Genomic DNA, 22424 nt, shown 5'->3' on the forward strand with positions numbered 1-22424 from the left:
CAACTATCCTCAAATAAATAAAAAAAACTTTTTCGAAAATCAAAATTGTTTAGTCTTACAAATCTCCATTATGTGTATAAATATAATAGAACATTTTAAATCTGTAGCTTAAAAACTGTGGTGGATATAGCCCTACAATCGACCCATATTGACGCTATGAAATATTGAAATTTCCGAGTTCAACAATATCTAATTTCGACAATATTTTAAGAAATTTAAACTCCTTATGTCCTGCATAGCTCCATTAAGTGTATAAACATCATACAAAATATCAAATTTGTAGCTCAAATACTGTGGAAGAAGATAAAGAAACAAGACATGTATCCCCTAAACGGACGAACGGACGGACGGGGGTAAATTAAGATATCTAGACTTTTAGTTGCGGAGGCAAGCACATTACGATTCAATACTCACTCCATTACTACGGTGACAGAATGCGGCCATAAAAATATTTTGTTCCCTCAACATATTATGTAGTTCCCTCAAGACAATATAATTTAGGGGAAACGACATAAAATATTGAGGGAACGATCTAGTATTTTGTGGGAACGACATACGATTTTGACGGAACGTCATAATGTCTTGAGGGAACAACATAATATACTGAGGGAACTAGATAACTTTCTTGTAGGAACGACATAATATCTTAAGGGAACAAGATAACATTTTGTGGGAATGACGGTGTCTTGAGGGAACGATATAACTACTTAGTGGGAGTGACATATCATCTTGAGGGAATACTATAACTTTGTGGGAATACTATAACTTTGTGGGAATGCCATAATATTTAGAAGGAACGAAATAACTGTCTAGTGGGAATGACATACTATTTTGTAGGAAAGACATAGCATCCAGGGTGAACGATATAACTGTCTTGTGGGAACGACATAAAAAATATTTTTTCCCATGGCCCCATTCTGCCACTGTACAGTTGCCCCACTTTCAAGAAGAAAATAGGTTGTACCTTAATACCATCAGCTCATACAAATAACAAAAACCACTAAATTCAGGTGAACGAGTAAGTTAAGGCATATGGTCTCTCCAAGAAAATGTGTTATATTTAAATACACATACAAAACCTCCGTTTAAGAACAGGCTTGGATTCATAATGGCGGACCTAGCGTGTGCTCCCATAAAATTAGATAAAAATATTTTTTAGCATGAAATCTTGATTTTTCACAAAATTTCCGCCTCCATGTAACAACGTTCGAGGTAAAATAATGCGACATAAATGGCCAGTCCATTGTAGAAAAATAATAAAATAGAAAGGGGGTTAAACATCGACAGAAATAGCCAGCCCATGGTAAAGAGTAATCAAGGGAACCAAGGTTATAGCGGTAATCAAAAGAATGTAATCCAGGGACAAAGACCAGACGTGGAAAACAGACATACACAACAAAGAACATGAAGTAACTAAAATCATACATACAAAGTAACAAAAGCAAATGATAACTCGGACTCCACTAAAAACTGGAGCATGGACCAGGTGCACCGGTAGGGTAAGCGTCCTCTGCTTTTCTAGGAACACCCGCCGAGTTGCTCATAAAAAGTCAAGTCCGGGGTAGACGAAAGAGGAAAGGAAAACTATGACACGTTGAACAAATCAGTTTTCATGGTGCAGATGGATCCACCACAACGATTCACGAGTTCATAATGACGACCATAAAACTTCTGTAGTAATGACTTCAATCTTGTAGCAACATAACCCTGTTTCAGAAGCCTATTTGTTAGAGTTCTAACGCGATACAAAAAGTCTGCGTAGTTTCGGCAAGCTCTGGCATAACGTATGAGTTGTAATATGAATACTCCATACGCAGGTGCTGAAGGGATGTTGCCACAGATGAAAGGAAAGTTGACAATTTTGAATTAAAAGTCGTCACGTTTGTGTAAAACAATTATATAATGGAGTTTCCGTGATTTATTTCGATTCTAATAAAACAGTCTTGATGTTTTTTTATCAATTCAGATCGAAGATTAGAATTGGTATAGCAGTCACCAGAGCCTATATAATTTTATTTGTAAATCATATTAGCATATGTAATTATCTCTAACACCACCGCAGAAAAATAGTTCCATTGGCATACCCCGCTAAGGTTCAAATGCAGATAGTAAGGTCCCCTTTGTATGTATTTCTTATATATTCTATGTTATTTACGACAATATTAACCCATTAAAGAACTTTTACTGCGAACTTGCTGCTATTAACAACGATCCAACTAATCCGAATAATCCAGTCGTTATATTACGTTCCCTACGATAACTCCTCGAGAGTAGAAGAGAAACAGATACGAAAAGGGACTGGATTATTTGGATTACGGTCTAATTAAAAATAGTTGATGTAAAACCTGTTACATGTATCAGAACACGTCGTTCATGCCGTTGGACGCAAAATTATTATAAACCATTTGATGATTAGCTAGAAATTAAAACTCTACGAGATAATAGTCATAAATCATAGAAAGGAAATATAAAGAGAATTAGAAGAGCTGTCTTCAGACATTTCATGCAGGCCTGGGCGGATCCAAATATTTACAAAAAGGGGCAGTGATTCCGAATTTATATGAGAAAGGGGATTCGAGGCTATTATATGCCTTTCGTTTTTGGCCCCCCGCCCCCCCCCCCAAAAAAAAATAAAATAAAATAAAAAATGGACAAACATCCCGATGTATCTCGCAGTGTATCGTACATTTATAAACTATGGAGCCCTTATGTTCACTAGACCGACATGCTAGTCAAGACTGGCGTACCTGTTGTGTACCTCTCTGGAAATGGGTAACCAGAAGTAAGCACTTTTAAGTGGCACATCATAAATGTAAATGCGACAATTTGTAGCACTTGAGATGTATAGCTCATCTACTGAAAAATAGTTGTAGTTAATTGAGAGGTACATGTATCTAAGGACAGGATTTATTTCAACGATTGAGGCATAGGTTTGAATGATTTGACAGATAGTTTCGAACTGGAGGTCGATAAATTGATTTTCGACTTGAAGATTTAGAGTTGGAAGGACCAATTCCATGTTCTAGTAAACCGACATCGAACCTGAATATAATACGCAAACTGGTGCACTGATACGATGCCACATGAATTTAGGTGAATTAATATTGAAATTCTTTGGTTTTTATATTCGTCTGTTCCATTAGGTGAACAAGAAGTCAACAAAAAAGGAGGACAGTTAAACTTAGTGCTTTATACATAAAAAAATGGAGGAAAAACGTCTTAAGTTTAACGATCGTAGATATCGTTTATTTACAGACGTGCATCCTGCAACGTGCACGTGGTAGTAAATCTCCTTTACTTTTCATTATAACAAATTTTCATAAAGGTCACCAAATTCCGTCTTTCATGTTTTTCTAAATATGAACTTTCCTTCAATCTATATACCGGAATTAATGAAAATGTAATATACATAAAAATGTAGCTGTTATTTACATGAAAAGAATCTGAGGGGGTTTATAATTTGCAAAGACACAAGCCACTCCTATTTTTAAGCGTGCTTCTCATATGACAACCGAAAATCAACCACGTTCTTTTAAGAACGTCATGTAAAAACAAGACAACAACTTCCTAACCAACGATCGACCATCACAAACTTTCCTTGAAATTAAAATCCATGCATGACAAACATGCATGATCTTAATCTTGGCACTTATTTGGCTATTCAAAATCATGTGTACATTGTACATTTTTTGTATAGAAATTGAAACTGATACCGAGACTGAATGGATGGGATTCGCAGTTGACATGTAAAAATGTGTCCTTTTCGATTATTATCATGGACCCACAGTTGTCATATGTGTCTTTTCTCTTTACCTGATTAGATCTTCAACGAGCAGTACGACGGGTGTCTTGGAAGAAGCAGGAATTGCTCACCCTTTCAGAGCACCTGTTGGTGGGGTTTTCGCTGATCATATTTGAGTGTGTTCCTTTTTGATTCTTTTTTGTGTTATACGTTTTGTCCTTCGTCTGTTAATTTTGGTGTTTCGTGTAATGACTTGTCAAATGATTAACCCTCGTTCGAACCTAATACTGCTTATTGTCACAAATGTTTGACATGGGAATAGGGCTCTTACATAACGATAAAACGCATGTATACAATGAATGCAATTTCACTTTAAAAAAAAACTGTTTAAAGTATAAAAATTGTAACATTTTTTTTAATCAAAACATCGAAAATTAAAAAAAATAAATGCCTTTTATACAAATATAATATTGAATCTAATATACTGCCTTTCTATAAAATAACAAATAGTATACTCTACTAAACCTGACACTGTTTAATCACATTATATATCTTAATCAAATATTTACATGTCCAATGTATAGAAGTCAACTGGTTTTTTTTAATGCACAGCAGTATTCAAAGGGAAGCGTCATTTCCTATCCCAAATTTATTTTGGTATTTCATCCACCAATACTATTGTCTTCATGGAGCTGAAAACCCTTCACAGTAGAACCCTGTAAAAAAGAGACTACATTGAAATGTGCATGAATTCATCATTGCTATTGCGATTTTATTTATTATATGATACGCGGATTCCTCTAAGCTCGAGCTTAGTGGAGCATATATCATAAATGTTTTATCATGAAAAATTTCTACGAAACTTCTAATGTATCATAAATTTCTGTCAGAACAGAGTACCCACCTCTATATGATAATCCCAATTATTATAAATAGATGAACGAATGAAAAGGTAAGACTTATGGTTCTCTGAATAAAGGACCAAATTGGCATGGCTCCCATTGTACTATTTTTTTTTATTAAAAAATCATTTCGATTCATGAACATACGAAACTAGCGATTTACATATCTACTAAGCAGGAGGGATCATAAATGGGCAGGAGTAGTTGGGCGTCAGCAAGGGTGGCAGTCAAGAAAAGTGTATCGGAGCATAATGCGACAGCGGATACGAATATTAGGATAGAGGACAAAGGCAAGGTGTTACAAAAACTGCGTTTGAGTTTTATTATAAAGTGCGAAAAAAAAATCAATAATTTTTAACAACAATTGTTGAACTACATTTGCGTTACTGTAATGCATACGAACTTAAACATTTTGAAATATTATACTTCCCAGAATAAACATGTACTCAGTTTGTAGAATGGGGTCTGCTGCAGTAGTAAAGTTAATATCAATTATCATTTTGAAAAATGAACTATTAAGATTTGTTTTTAGGAGTAATCAAGGGAACCAAGGTTATAGCGGTAATCAAAAGTCATTTTTTTTAATATTAAAAATTCAATTGAATTTCTAATATTAAAAAACTATTTTTGAATATTAGAAATTGATTTTCTAATATTAGAAAATGAATTTGTCGTATTCAATGAAGATTTTTTAATATTAGAAAATCAGTATGTAATATTAAAAAATGTGACTGATTTTCTAATATTACAAATTCATTTTCTAATATTACAAATTCAATTTGTAATATTACAAAATGTGTGATATTTTATAATATTACTAAATCAGGAATTTGTAATATTAGAAAATGAATTTTTAATATTAGAAAATGAATTTATAATATTAGAAAATGAATTTGTAATGTGAGACAATGAATTTGTAATATTAGAAAATAAGTGTTTTCCAATAATGATTTTTTAATATTACAAATTAGATTTCTAATATCACATAACACTTTTTAATATTAAAAATTCAATTGAATTTCTAATATTAAAGAACGATTTTTTAATATAAGAAATTGATTTTCTAATATTAGAAAATGGATTTGCCTATTCAGTTGCGATTTTTTAATATTAGAAAATCATTTTGTAATATTAAAAAATGTGACTGATTTTCTATATTACAAATTCATTTTCCAATATTACTAACTCATTTTCTAATATTACAAATTCATCTTCTAATGTTACAAATTCAATTTGTAATATTACAAACTGTGTGATAGTTTTATAATATTACTAAATCAGGAATTTGTAATATTAGAAAATGAATTTTCAATATTACAAAATGAATTTCTAATATTAAAAAATCTTTTCAAATATTAAAAAAAATGATTTTGTAATATTAAAAATTAATTTTCTAATATTACAAAATATTGATTTTTGTCCACTTTGGCTTGCCATACACTCACAAAACAACATAAATAATACATATAAGAATACAAATCGAAACAAACACCACAAACAAAACAAAAACCTGGGATAATGGATCAATACAACGATAGAGTAAGAATCTTTTACCTCCCCGTTGACTCCATGACGTACAGTAGCTCGCATAACATAAAGCCTTGTATATGGTGCAAGTACATACCTTTCCTGAGGTCAAAATCTGGGAGGAACATCGCTTACTTGTACTTGTAAACCTGTGACTTGTGGTGAACTACATATGATAGCGATTTAATCCATGGGATGTATTCATAGTCCCATAACCAATACACAAGAAACTGATACAGAAAACCAATAGCAAACAGCAAACACATTAAAGTTATCCACCGCCATACACGCCTCATGACAGGTCTGTTTACTTTAAATGTCTATTGTGTATATCGATCGTCTCTCTCGTTAGTTTCATGGATTAGTGAAGTTTTATCACAGTTTATATATAGATATCATTGACTTTCACAATTAAAATGCAAGTACTGTCTTTTAAAAAGATAGCCGACGCATACTCTCGTTTCGTTATTTAATACCAAAATCTGATTAAGATTTCATTTGGTGAAATATGTGATGTACTATGTATTTTATTGGTTCGACAAGTAAACTTTTTCCAATTATTCAATACATAAAATATTTTTCAAATTATAAAAGTGATTGAAAACAAGTTGCTATCGCATTTGTCCAATGAAAGCTACATCGGTTAGGTTGCTATAGTTAAACATCATGAATGTCACGTGATGTCAAAGCGAACTCAATACTGACTGCGTCGGGAACAAGGTAGGACGAGTTTCCAAAATATTGAATTATACGTAACACTTAAATACATACACGAATACACGTAGTACCTTTCATAGGTACATTCTATGTATGTTAAAAACCCACCCTTCCTCTATAGTAATTTGAACATTCTAATTAAGGCACCAGAAAGGGGGGGGGCTGGGATTTGATGTTGGATAAGAATTTTTTCAGACAAGCTTAATTTATTTGTTTATATTACAGCAGTAACTGAAATAAATTCTTTTTTTGTAAAAATGTGCCTTGTTAAGTAATTGGGAAAATGTAGAATCATTATTTTTGTACAATGCATGAATAAAAAATATTTCAAAAAAAGGGAATATATATTGATTTTTTTTTCAAAAAGATCCCAGCCCATCCCAAACCCCCTCTCTTGCTAATAAAATGTTCGGTGACTAACTGGTACAGACAATTGGCAGACCCCTATTGCTAAAGGGGTGCAATTGGGCACACATTGAATTTAGGTCTGCATGAAATTCGCCTTTGAAATCCTGATAACAGTTTTCTTGAATATTTAAGCCCACGACCACTGGTGTTCGCACAAAGGCACCTCAACTCCGTTTGCAATTTCTAAAAGGTTTGTTATAATAGTTTAATGTATTATCTGGTGACCGTTAACTGTACCATGTAAGTTTTTTTCTGATTGATCGGCTATCTTCTTTCCTTTAAACGAAACTTTTCAGTTTTCTATAAAGAACGCGTTGTTTTACACAATTTCTTACAACAAATTAAAGTGATATATATAGGTTATTTCATGGAATTTTCCATATAGCCGAGATTCCCATATCACACCCGAGAATAGCCGAAATGCATTGTAGACATTTCAATGAACATAAAAAAAACGTATGTATCAACAAAAGAAGAAGGTACAATATAAGCTTTGCTCAAGTAAATATGAAAATAATTAAAAAAATATATTTTAGCACAAAACTGTTGGCACTTATGTCACTATTTCATTACTATAGATAGTGATTGTCTCATTTCCAATAGAAGCATCAGGAGTCATAGAAAATTTGGACACAACACACTTTAAAAGGTTTATATTCACGCCATTATTTCTAGCTTTCTTTTCCAATTTCATTACTCATTACGGGTATTCGGACATTAGGAACCAGGTCGGCATTAATATTCGATTATTTAACACATCGCTGTCGCTCGGTGTTAAATGAGAATGTAAATGCCAAACCCATGTTAAAATGAGTACAAATCTACCTCCGGAAGGAATTATTTCTTTTCTAATATGACAAATACGGTATTTTTTGCGACAAAAATTTCCCTAGGCGTAGCCAAAATAACGGCTGTTCCGTTTAACCTCCCCCGTATGGAAGAAGTTGGATTAAATTTGCATATTTATGTCATCGTATGAGTTAAATATGTGTATTTATATAATTGATTTCAATTAGATACATGTGTAACCTCTCATCCGTTAAATCATTGAGTATACTTTTTTGAATGAGTGTTATGTCTCGAAGCGACAGCGAAAGAAAAGAGACAGTGGACAGGTGCTAAAGGTGGGGTTGTACCGACATATACTGTTTGACGATATGTAGATGTCATATTAGAAAGTCGATAATGAATCTGCAACAGCCCTGCATCGTCGAAAGCGTCGGAAAAAATTCCGAAATTTTGACATCATCTGGTTATTTATGTAGCAATGATATCGATATTTTAAAATTACATTGAGCAGTACACCTTCTAAAATCTATTTTCGGTAAGCTATTACAAAATCATCCTTTTAAATGTACATGTAAGAGTAACGTACGTGTTTTCATACCCATGGGTAAAGAAAATCGGACACTGAAAACTGCTGGTTAGGGTACAATATAATGCGGGTCGTTTTTTTTAGAATACGAAGAACGCGGGTTATTTCTATCTATTTATACGCAATTATGTCAATTTTTCCTCAGAAATAGAACGTATACAGCTATAAAAGATATTTCATACACAAATCAAGTCCGATCTCTAAAACAACGTTCCAAATCATTGCTCGAATTAGCCTCAAACATGTAGAATTGAACCTTAGTTTTATCACCGCTTTCAATTGGATTAATTGAAAAATAAAGTGATCATCATCTATTCAAGGATTTTGTTTTGTATGGTAATTTAAATGACTATGGCATTTAGTTACTCTCTGAAATACTTTTCTAGAAACCCTCAAATGGACAAATGAGTGCCTGAGCCTCATTAGCTGGAGCCCCTGTCTCATGTGTTTTAATGTGGTCTGTTAGATCTCTATTTCATTTATATACTTTTCCACATGCATGGCATATGGAATTACAATGTTTTCCATGCTTGTGTTTCTCTAAAGCATTAACGTTTTTCAAATGCATATTGCAGTCTGAGAGATTCTTTTGCCATTGTGAGATTTGATATGTCGGTTTAGATGATTTTCATTTTTTGAAGATTCTAATTACAGACATCACATCATGAAGACTGTTTGTCTTTAGATGGCGTAGTTTCATCAACCTCCTCAACCAATGACACGTCTAAGTAGGAGCCATCAACAGGTTGTAGTTCTTCTGCGCTCTCAGACATTTCTGTAAAAGGTATGAAATGTCAGTCTTTGATATAAAAGGAACACATCACCAATATACATAAGATCGTCATTTTTAGAATAATTAATCTCTGATGTACATTAAATCACGTCATCTTCATCATCGACGTCATTCATACTGAATATGCCTCTGAGGTGCATGACATAAATGAGGCAAAAAGATTAACAACATAAACATGTAAAATTTGAGTACCTGTAAAATACGAAACGAAATCGAAAATCTGGAGTTCTGAAAATACCTTTTTTTTTACAATTTTATGATAATTGTAACCCTGAAGGAAAATCCTAGCATCTGAATTGATCAGAAATGTTTGCTACATCATTATCTGAATTATGAATGATTAAGATATGAGTTTTACAAGTTCGGTTTGCTGTGAATTAGAATTTTGTTTGATACTAAGACCAGTTTTCTAGGGTAGTGGTAATATTTTTAACTTTTTTTATTTTTAAAAATTCTTTCATGAAAAACAAAAAAAAACCAAAAGTATTACATGTGAAAGTACTAAACAGAAAATTACCAAATAAACCATTTTTACTGATGCATAAATATTCTAGAGGTTTTGGCATTTAAAACTTTGTCAATTTAAGCGATTTTTCGGTGAGGAAGGGGCACATATTTTTCATTTTACTCCATAACCCTTAGCGTTACCGCTACTTTGTTGGTACCATTGAAAAGCTTAGATACTTGGCGACCTTGTAATACCTTTATATGTCAATTTTACTTCGTTTCGTAGAAAGTTGAAGTTAGATAAAAAAAAATGGAATTTTGCTTCAACGAGGTGTAAAAAGTGGTCTATAAATACACAAACGCTTCAGTTTATTTTTGGCAACAAAATGATTTGTTAATTGGAGGTATTAGATCTATAGTGTCTGAAAATCATATTTTGGTTTTTGAGTCAGGTGCATCGGGGTTACCTCAGCCCACGTACTATATGAAAACACTTCCCGTGTAAAAAAATGAAAAATGTCCTTTCATTCACAAACTTTAAGGTATTTTTCTTAAAAGGAAGTGCTTAATCATCACCAAGATTAAATTACTTTCCATTAAAGAAATACGAAAATCATATTCAGTAATGAACAAAACTTCTATTAATATCTGGCCCGCTTTTCATTTTTTTTTCGTATTCTATTTGTTTCGATTCCATTCCATTTCGTTATTTTGTTTCGATTCCATTTCGTTTCGATCCATTTCTCGTTTCGATTCATTTAGTTTGGTTTCAATTTCGTTTCGCATTTTTCAGGTTTCCGTAAAATTTAGTGATAATCACAGACGAAAGAGATAGATAGTTTGATATAAGAGAATGCTTACAATCAAAAATTAATAAAGCCATTTACATGATTAATAACAAATTGTATTTACGTACATGTAGTTGCTCTGCGAGTTTTCTCATCAAAGGGGTCTTTCCACTATCTCGCCTACACGTTTTATCAATAATGATCGATGACCCGTGTTCTTAGTGTCTTCTTAGAGGGAAACATGTTTGCGCACAATTTCACGATTTACGGTTGCGTACATATGGTGTTTGCGCAAAAGAAAATTGTATACGTTTGCGCACACTCTTATTTTTGGATTCTATACTACGTTTGCCCACAGTATAAAATATAAAGATTTTCAAATAATAGAAAAGGGAAGGATATGAAGAAATGTTACAGTAACAATACCACAACATACTGAAATGGACCCAATAATAAATCATAATGGATTTTGTACTAAGCTTAATATCATTCAAACGTATTGTGAAAGCAAAATTTATGTCAGTGTGCGCTACCGTAGAACATTTTTGAACATTGACTGTGCGCAACCGTAACAGTAGAACAATTTCTCAGGTAAATTTGGTGCAAGCGTGCAATCTATTTTGATAAATGTTCATCATGTACTCCCATTCGATTGGTGTCCCATTGTTCTTACCCGTCGTTGTAAAAACCTGTACGGTACTCTTAGAAGTGCATTTGAAAGGATGATTTTGTAATTATAGATCACCGAGTATAGATTTTAGGTGTTTTGCTCAATTCAATTAAAAAAAATGATATTATTGATAGGAAAATAACCTGATGAAGTCAAAATTTCAGATTTTTCCTGACACTTCAGATTCATTATCGACGTATACTACTGAAAATCTGGTATAAACGAAGCCCCATAATTCCCCAGTAGGTGTGCTACGTCAGGCATCCTATATCAAACATTCACGATGCACGGTAGTGAAAAAATTATATTCATCCATAGCGTGCCAGAAAGTTGTTTCTCCCGCGTTCATAATGTCCGACCCGGTTCCAAGTGTCCGAATATCCGGTGTGTTACTTGTACTGATCAGTTACAAGTTAAATATATGATGTTTTATTAACCAACCACCCAAAATACGTTAAAATATGTCTAAAACTGACCAAATGATATGAATTCAAACCGGGCATCTATACGGGGCCAATATGGATCAAATCAGGACTAATACGGCATCATAACTTCCGGTCATTTGACACTGCCATTTTGAATTAGAAATTATCACTTCATTATCCTGCTGGATTATTTATGCATATGTACCTAAACATGTAATTAACCAAGCAAATAAAAAACTTAGAATAAGGTAATGAAACTTGATTTTGATTTGGCATATCATTCACATACAATCACAAGCTCTAAAGAGCTTCAGACCAAATATAAAAACATACATTATGTAACATAAACCAGACAAACTAGAATCAAAGGATGTGCACATAGAAAACAAAACAAAAAGGAATCCAACATAATTATGATGTGCAAACCAATAATTTATTACACCTGGCAACCCTATTGTAATACCTAAAACAAAAGAACAGAATATAATTTCAATTGCACAATTGTATATCTAAAATGTTCTTTCAGAATTGTGTTATTTCAGGAACTTTGATCACCAGGACTAAAAGCTGCAGAAACACAAAAATATTCCGTTTTATACAAAAAGGATATTTTAGACTGATTAATGCAAATAAACCTACATGTTCTTGACAAACCACGAAAACAACTGTTCTACAAATCATCTAGTTGAGTTGGTTAATAAAATTGTCAATAAATATGAAATTTCATATTGGTCCTGTTATAGGTTTCGGTCAATCATATGGGCCTCGAGGACCAATACGACCGACTCGACTAATATGACAGACCTCAAACCTATAAGAGGGCCAATATGAAATTACATATTTATAAATATATAGTATTACCCATGGCAAACTTTAGTTATGAGCATGCTTATTCGATAACCGGAACTAAAATCAAAGTTCTTATGCACTGAATCAATTTGTATTGATTGTTTGAATTTTTACGCCTGAAATAATTTTAAAATTGCAAAAATAGGAAAAAGATAGAAGGAAATAACCTGGATTGACTTCAAACTTTCTAAATACATTGTCAAGCTTGTTGTTGTAAATTGATAACATTTAAATCATCATTTTGATTATAAAATATGAGTAGCATTTGATTTATCTCTGAAATATCACATACAAATTCAGTGCGTCAGTTTGCGTAATATTCAAGTTAGTTTTCGGTTTATATGGAACACCTAGACGTATGGGCACAAAATTCTCCAACAGCATGCATAATTGACTTACGATCTACTAATTGGTCTTTTCCAGTTGCTAAATTTTAAGTCGAATTTCAATTTAGCGAATGACTGTCAGACCACTCAAACTAGAACCACAATCGTTTAATTAATCCCGCCTTTAGATAACGGTACATTTCATATAGTTATAACTACAATGTATTTCTCTGTTGATAAGCTATTATAGCTCAAGTGCTACACGTTGTCACTTAGACACCTATGTGTCCTGAAAAAAAAAGCACGTAGTCAGATACCGGACACCTGGTCCCAAGCTATTACAGTTCAAGTGCTACACATTGTCACTTATACACGTATGTGTCCTGAAAAGAGCTTAGTTAGATTTCGGGCACCTAGTTCCAAAGACACGTATATTCGCGGGTATCAATTTTCGCAGTTTAAAAAAATCATAAGTGTTCATAGTATTAAAAATAATTTTGCGCTTTTAGTCCACCGCGAAAATAGTACGTTTATAGTAATAGAACGTACCGTTTCGACATAATGGTCTAATGCAAAGAAACCAGGTATAACTGCATGAAACAGTGACAGAAACATCAGGATGGTTTCAGGGGTTTAGTCACTCTTCTGTATACAAGTTTGAATAGATCAAGGCAAAAGGTGAGCAAATAAAGTCTTGTACTCATTTCTTTATCGCTATCACTGCCCCCTTTTTTAATAAATATTTTGATTCGCCCATGCATGAAATGTAAAGCCAGATCATTCGATTGGTACTCAACATCCCTCTTCAATATTGATGATTATTTATAATCTTACAAGCTAAACATCAAATGGTTTTATGCGTCTAGCATTTGTAAACAACTGTAAACCAAGAAATTTTCGCGGTTTTCGCAAGCCTGTGAAAATCGCGAAAGTTTATATCCGCGAACAAGTCGGGGAAATTGGATTGATCAGGTTGGGTGTCTTTTGTACAATTTTTCCGTCGAATTTTCAACTTCCGGTTGATCAAATACAGTTATCTTTCAAGTTTGATTTCAATTTTCGTCTCAATACCAGAAAAAAACGTAAGATAGGTAAATAAAATGTTTACTTTTAATTCACAATAAAATAATGTTTTGTAGCATTAAAATCATTCACCCGTAAATATCGATAGGCAGTTGACAAGACAAAGTCAATAACGTTAACTAAACAATAAATGGCCGTTCCCCGTCATTTAGGAGGGGTATCCATATGAAGACACGACAAGACAAAGAAAGATAACTCATTTTTATTTGTATTTTATTTGACAAGATACTCGTGGATCCGCGAATATTAATTTTCAGTGATGTCAATATCGCGAAAATTAGTAACTGCGTATCAGTCAATTGACTAAAATTCGCGAAAGTTTACTAACGCGAATATTAGTTGGGTATACGGCTATATATCACATGTCAATGGAAAGATAAATCAATGTAGTTTTATGATATCGTACTTATGAAACGGTAGTTTTCCGCTATTTTGCATTAATAGCGAGCGCCGCGAAGCGGTGTGAGCTCTACCGTTATTACGTGTACATTCTAAATTTCCCTTAAGGTTCCCCAATATACTAACGAAACAAGTCATGTCCCGGAAGTAACAAAAATGTCCTTCAGTTCAACAAATAAAAAAATATAGGTTAAGATTACGTTTCAGTAAAAATAGATTCAACTTTTCTGATAGATTTCAAGTCTTTTCTAATTTGTTTTACTCATTTATAAGAAGTGAATGTTATGTTTATAAAAACTTCGGGAAAAACCACGTGGATGTACGTACGTGTATCTCCACTGTTCCACTGTTGCTGTTGTCAAGAACCTAACCCACCTCGGAAAAAAATATAAATCCGATTATTTTATCAAAATCGAAGCATAGCTTGTCTAAGATAGGAAAGGCAATCCTTTTCTTGTTTGGAATTTGCAGCTGTCGTCTGAATTTTGTTTACGTCACATGATATGTGTAAAATATTCCTACCATCCGTTGATAACTGTAATATTTCCGGTATCTGTACAGATTGATCTGACAGGCCAAAACTAAAATGGATGTTGCAAGAGATGCCCTTAAGGGATAAAAAAATGTAAAGCATTGCGAAGTGCTATAAAGTTATTGACCATTTTGAGAGCGAGGGGAAAGGGTTTGGAATTTTGGGGGGAAAATTGTTCAAGTTATTCATTTATTGAAAAAAAAAACTCCCCCATTAATTAACAAGACATATTTTCAAATAAAAATATTGATTTTGCTTGCTGGTTAAATATAAATACAAAATATTGCACTTGCGAAGCAAAAATTTTCATCCGGGTCGCCCCCCCTTCTTTGTAATGTCCATTATTATTTTTACGAGTCTCGCACAGACGGTACATATATTGTAAAGCTTACGGTGGTCGCCTACCCAGTATTAAGAGGAGGGGTCAAAGATAAATCGACACTAATACACTTTGATAATTAATTTAAGTGAAATCGTTTATTGTAGGTATTGAAAAACAGGTAACATGTAATTATGGAAGATCACATGTATAGAATTTCATAAATGTTAAAAATAACTTACTTTACTTTACTTTATTCTCATAAACTATAAACAGTTACAGGGAAAATATACAAATATAGACAATATTACATAAAGTGCATGTGTAAACAATTGTACATGTAATGAAATTAACCTGGAGGTACGACCTTCGTTAAAATTATGTTCACAAATTTAGCTATATCTAGAAGTATATCAATATCCTGTGAGGAAAAAAGTTTTGCAAATTTCAAAGTATTTGCATTTGAATGGCAATAAACTGGTAAGAATTGTTTTCTATCTTTTTCGAAAAATTTACATATCGTAACATAATGGTACTCATCACCAATATCATGCGAGGCACACAGTGTACAAAAACGATCTTGTCTGGGAATACCTTGCCATCTTCCTGCCATAATTGGCAGGCGATGGCACCCACATCTAAATTTACAAAGATATTGCATCAAATAACTGGGTAAATCCACCTAATATTTTTCAAAACAAAAAACAGATTTATACAAACGATAACAAATAGTTTTTTGGTGAAATAGATAAATTTTCTGCCCAAGTTTGAGTAAACTGATCTTTCAAACGTTGAAAAATGCACTTTTCTATCCAAAGATGATGAAAACAATTTTGTGATCTCCAAACATTTGATAGGCCACAATGATCACACAAAAATTTTCTTCATAAATGAAATCCACTTATTTTCGAAGCCATTATCATTTGAATATATAAAGAGTAACTTATACAATATGGTAAAAATTTTATTTTTATGATTTTAGTTACTTTATGTTCCTTGTTGTGTATGTTTGGTCTTTGTCCCTGGATTGCATTCTTTTGATTACCGCTATAACCTTGATTCTCTTGATTACTCTTTCATTAATAATTTTGTCATCACCCGGTGATTTGTTATTTTTGGCATCTCGTATTGCCTTTGAAATCTCATCTGTTGTGATTCTGCTATTTAAAATAACATTTTCATTATCATCTGTTATTCTGTATTATAAAGTTATGAACATGAACAAACTTATTAATATTTAAATCCTTGAACAAATATCAAATAAACAATCAATAGAAATATTAGTGCTATTCCTTTTCTTGTCATTTTTGAAAATATTCCAGAATTCTTTTGGATTTTTAACTCTAAACTCTCTCATCTTGGTACGCATATATCTATATTAAATCTTCAGATATTTCCATCCATAGTTTTCTTATACTGTTTTACAGAAATCTTCAGTCTGATTTTAGAAATATTAGAACCATGTTTCTTATACAGACGTTTGGCTTTGCGAAATTGCTTTCTGGACATTTTACGTTCCTCATTAAACCAAACCTTGTGCTGTCTAATATTTTGCATATTATCTATATTATTTTTCTTATCTGTTAATGTACCAAAGATCTGTTCTGCTGACGTTAATAAGATGGAACAAAAATCTTGAATAAATACATCAATATCTTTTTGCTCTAAGGCAACATGGTTTACATCTAAGAGTTTGGTTTTTAGATCGTTAATTTGATCTCTATCTAAGTTTTCGATCAAAAAAGTCATCACTAAATTGTGATAAAAAATCATTTAAATTACTCGTTCTTGCATTCATGTCACTTAACAGGCATATAAAATCTGAACTTTTATTAAATTTTTGAAAATATTGTTCAATTTCTGAAAAAGCGTCATTGGATGCGTATGCACTCCCTTCCGGGGGTACATGTACAATACCAAAGATAATGTTTTCTGGAGTGTTAAAAACTTTTGGGTCTACACTAAACCATAACGCGAATAGATTTTTTGTATCTAGAACTTTCACAAAATCTTTTAAATGTGATTTATATTCAACGGCTATGCTGTCCGATTTCTTCGTAAATGTCTTTCTATTTTTGTATTAAAAAATAACCATCGATATCAATACATATACAAAGTACCTATATTGTTTTTATCATGTTATATTAAGTGTTGTGTGTGTGTACATTTTTGAAATAAAATTTTAAAATGCATATCCCCTGAGGAGCCCCGATCGTTAAACCGGAAGAAAAAAATTAATACGCATGGCGCATGACTCAGTAAACATTGAAATTTAATCCGCACCATATAATCCGTCAAAGCTGTTTGAAGAAAATAAGCAATGTATCAAAATTTATTCAAATTCCAAGAGATAAATAAGTAAAATGAACAACAAATACAAATATTTTAAATGTTGTAAAGTCGATTTTAAGAACATTAAGGTTTTGAATTTCGCGAGGAAGTTGGAAGCTGACTTGTTTCTGTTGGTACATGGCAGTAGATTTCAGGGGTGAAATTTGTGCAATAGTTTCTTTGGGATTTGAAATATTTGTTTGAGATTTTTGAAAAAGAGGAGGCAGTTGTATGGTCAGATCTATAATGTAGTGTTCCTCTGATTCATTATCTAGGGGTTTAGGCAGTAATAAATCCAAGAGCATAGCAGTTTCCTGGTCATTTGTCTCTTCAAGAGTTTTATCATATTGTGATGCTTCAATTTCTTTAAGTGGGGACCAGTTTATATTAAATTGTGACGGACACTCTGGTTCCGAGTCCGACATGACAGAAATGACAGTGGAAGTCGTCTGCAAACTGATAATGAATCAAATCTGAACGAGATTTGGTATTTGCCATATATATGACGGTGAAAAAAATACAAACAAAATCATTATTGGTTTACATAAAATCTTTTATTTGATTCAGCTAAAAAAAGTGAAAAAGAAACAAAACAGCGAAAAAAAATTAATCGGATACGCAATCGCATTTTTTTTTATATTGTATCTATGGTGGCGGCCATGATTAATTTATGCATACCAGAAAAAAGTAGTTCAGCCGATCACGTGAGTGGGAGGAGCCAGAAAGTCGATAACCTGCTAATGTACGGATACAGCCAAAAAAAAAAAAAAAAAAACAACCGTATACCTTTATTCGTTTAACAAATAACCTCATTGCAGGATAAAATCGAAATCATCTACTTCTGATTCCGTGAAACAAACAATGTCATGACTACTCAAAAGAGATTTAAACTCAGGATAGTTCAAACGTGTTTTAACTTCACACACATTTAATGACAATATTTTAACAATAGAATCGTTAGAAATTACAAGGTCGTCCGTCACGGTTGAATTCGTGATTTTACTAGAACTGTTCTTTGATCCTTCGTGGTAATCCTAGCTGAAATGTACTTCGTCCATCGAAAGGGGGTCTCTGCTGTTGTATGACTGGTCTTGCCCCCTGTTTTTCGTAGCGTTGTCTATCTTCATTTCTGTTGATCTCAATTTTATCAACGTTATTTCCTTTAAAATTTTGCCTTGGTCTAAAGAATTGCCTACCATCTATAAAAAGCTTGCCCCGCTTGAAGTGTATGCTTTCTTGTCTTGTTTTTTAGCCTCCTTAAAGTAAGCCCACAACTCTTCGTCGATTATTTATCTTCTTGAGAAATTTTCACTCAATCCAAAGTTGGATCCTTTTAGCTTACTCGCGTTTTTTTCGTACGGACTTTCTGTCGTTGAAAGTCTTGAACCGACATACGATTGGTCTCGGCTTGTCCCCTCGCTTCCCAAAACGATAAGCTCTGATGAAATCTACAGGGCTATCTAATTTGAGTCGCGCGGTCATAAATTCTTTTATAATATCTCCAGTTTCAGCACTGGAATACCTGAGAAAATCAGTTTCTCTCTCATGGAACGCGTTTGTAGGTCGATATGTCGTTCCCGTAGTTCTTGTACTTCATTTGTCAGTTTAAATGTCCGTTCAATTCTCGGTTATCTTGTCTTAAATCTTCCATTTCTGATTCCAACGATTTGTTGTCCTTGCGGCCCTTCTCGTATTTTTCGTTTATGAAATCTCATTTTTTTCTACTTCAGACACTCGTTTTGTCACACTGTCTACATTATGTATGAGGGTGCCCATTGTTGACTGGACCTTATTGATTTTATCTGTCAAGGAGTCTTATACAGATAGCTTAGATAACATTTGATCAACTTTATTCGTCAAATTGTCAATTTTCTCATTACTTGCTTGTTGGTCGATGGTGCTATTACATATCGGTTGTGGAGGTTGGCCTTGCGGGGTGTAAGGAATGGTGTAAAAGCCATTGACAAGTGAAGTCGGACTTAAGTTTTGACTTGGCATGCTTGTGTACTGAAGGTTTCTACCGCTTTGTAATACTGGTGAATTGAAGTTCGGTGCCGGTATTGCATTCATACTCGTATTATTCATAGCTAGGACTTGTGACAAAACATTCATAGTGTTCATAGAGTTTGCATTCTTTACTTCTGTATTGATTGAATCTTTGTTTACATTAGGTTTGTCGTGGGGTCTACTCGATTTGGTCTGTTTAAACAGAGGGCTCAATCTTCCGGTAGTCGCCATGTTAAAAATTTCTCTATGACTTACCTGGTAAAACCGAGCCTTGGTTTTATGAAAAAACTTGATTTTGCCCATTTGTACCTGATGTTTTCATAATTATGATAAGGTTTTACAATGATTTATCATCATTTATGATATTTATTTGCATTTTAGATAAATTTTATTGATCTAGCTCACATTTACAGCCCATTCTACACATGGCTAGTTTGTTGTTCATATTTTACTAGTCCGCCATTTCTTATGTGTGTTTTTAGGAACCGCCCATTGAAATACATAATGTATGAGATGCTGCGATCGTAAATAAGATTAATTTCATCAATGATATTAATTTGCTTAATATTGATGCAGTTACTAAGATAGAAATTTAATCATATACAGTTAAAAGGCAGTAATTATGAAATTAACTTTCTTTTACAAAATGTATGTACATTTATTTCAAACACATTACCAGTCAAGTTGTCTTAATTACAGTATTAAAAAGATACTTAGAAACTACAGTACAACAAACCAAAAATAACAGACAACAGTAAGTCAGTTAGTAATACATTATATCATTTGCCCTTTACATGTGTTTGTGTGTGTGTGTGTGGGTTTTTTTTTTTTTTTTTTTTTTTGGGGGTGGGGGGGGGGGGTAGGCTTAAAAATGAAATAAAAAAGAAACATTGAAATATTCACTTTATGAAACAAAAAAAAACAGGATCTATGATTGTCCTAATAAAATTGTTAAAATAATAAAGGCAGGACCTATATTTTCACAAATTAGTAAGGCAGGATAGAGTTTACAAATGTAGCTCTCATAGAGATCAAATGGTTGTTCCTTTTGATTTTAATTTATTTCAATTGTACAATGATATACAGAACAAGAGAGGAATCGAACCTCCTACTCATTTCTAAATATGACATGAGTTCACCAGGGAACTGTCATTAAACATGTATTTTCTACTTAACAATGTATTGAATACATACTGATACTGCATTATAAAACACAATCAAGTGCAGTATCACAGCTTTTACCATCCTTTTCAATCAGGTCTGAACAAAATAGTACAAGTACATTGTACATGAAATTTATAATCTTCTATAGATATTATAAGCTTACAATTATAGAAAGCTTTCAATTTTTATATGTATTACATGTATATTGATATTGGTTTGTTTTAATTTTCAGCATCCTAAGCAGTGTGAATTGAATTAATAGACAATGCACATGTACATGAAGCAGAAGGAACATGACTTGCATGTAAATTATTCAACTGATTTGACCCATTTCAACAGCATATTGGACATACAATGACTTAAATTCAGTAAATGTTTAGTATTGGAGAATCAACACATTACATTTTGAGTACAAGGAGGCACAGATTAGATATTACATATATTTGCCTATTTCCAGGGAAAAGTATCTGTCCAAGACTGACAATTAGTATAAAAATGTAAAATAATAAATTTGTAAAAGTTTTCAGTATCTGCTATCAGACATATCGTGGTACAATGTGACACATTGTACATGTATAATAAAAGAAAATTGAATACATTAAGTACATGTATGTTCTTGTTTCTTATATGTGGCAAAGCCCAGTGAGAATTTCATTATTCTGATATCAGGTACATTTACTATATACATTTGTACATGCATATACAATAAGCATTAAGGTCTCCATCTCTTTTTTTGTCCACTTGTTTTTACACATTAAGCCAACACAATGGACAGTCAAATTAAACCATACTATCATTCTTACACTTTTAAATTTAAACATAATCATTACTGTGAACACGGATTTATATATAACATAAATTTTGCATAACCAACCAGTTTATTACTTAAAGCAGTGTTCTAGGATTCCTACTTCCCGTTACCCGGGGCAAGTGAATTTGGGTCAGGGAAAGTTAGGTGCTTAGTTACACTTTCCCGTGGCAAGTTGAAAACTTTATATTCTGTAAGGATTTGTTTTGTTAAGAAAGCAGTCATTGACTGTGGGAATGTTGATTTTATATGGATTTTTTCCGAGGAAACCTCAATTTTTTAAAAATCCTAGAACACTGGGCTTAGTACATATACATTTGTACATATTGGTTTGATTTAGAAATAATATATCTGGTCAGCAGTTTAAAAAATAGAAAATGAAAAGGTTTGACATTTTAAGTTGACAATAACAAAAGTCCAGGAAGCCATGCAGTCAATAGAGGCTAATTTTTGTATCAGTATCGCCTGCGCTTGTGACTTAAGTGTGACAGGAGTGACATACAGCTATCTCTAATTAAAGTACATTATTTGTCATTATTGCCAAATGTTACGTTCATACATTAAAAATAAAAATGTAGCATTATACCACAGCAAATATCAGGGATACGTGTATCTGGAGTTACATTATATTACTCTACTGAAAGTTGTACAGTATGAAAAAATTAATATGGATGGTTTTTAACATCATGAAAGTGAACTGCTGTATGTACAAAAATGTATGTAAGATTTTTTTTTATAGTTGCAACCTCTGCAAAGTCTACTTACATGTAAAACGTTGCAATCACTTGTTAACATGAATTTTCAGATGAGTC

The 22424-nt window shown here is 32.8% G+C and overlaps 2 long non-coding RNA genes across 4 annotated transcripts; one reads left to right on the forward strand and one right to left on the reverse strand.

Moving 5' to 3' along the window:
- Window positions 1–4139: 4139 nt before the first annotated feature.
- On the reverse strand, window positions 4140–6862 carry LOC148611372 (uncharacterized). Its single transcript, XR_015924113.1, has 2 exons — window positions 6269–6862; window positions 4140–4458 (listed from the first exon to the last, which is right to left on the reverse strand). It is a non-coding gene; the product is annotated as an uncharacterized LOC148611372 (long non-coding RNA).
- On the forward strand, window positions 6340–21387 carry LOC148611373 (uncharacterized). Of its 3 annotated transcripts, none has more exons than XR_015924115.1 (4): window positions 6340–6472; window positions 9313–9455; window positions 20340–20394; window positions 21037–21387. It is a non-coding gene; the product is annotated as an uncharacterized LOC148611373 (long non-coding RNA). The 3 variants fall into 3 exon arrangements; XR_015924114.1 differs by having other exon boundaries at window positions 6350–6472; window positions 9326–9455; XR_015924116.1 differs by lacking the exon at window positions 9313–9455 and having other exon boundaries at window positions 6366–6472.
- Window positions 21388–22424: the final 1037 nt, after the last annotated feature.

This window comes from Perna viridis, chromosome 7, assembly GCF_037379345.1.
Source record: "Perna viridis isolate PV_CMFRI_1.1 ecotype Kerala chromosome 7, ASM3737934v1, whole genome shotgun sequence".
Taxonomy (NCBI): domain Eukaryota; kingdom Metazoa; phylum Mollusca; class Bivalvia; order Mytilida; family Mytilidae; genus Perna; species Perna viridis.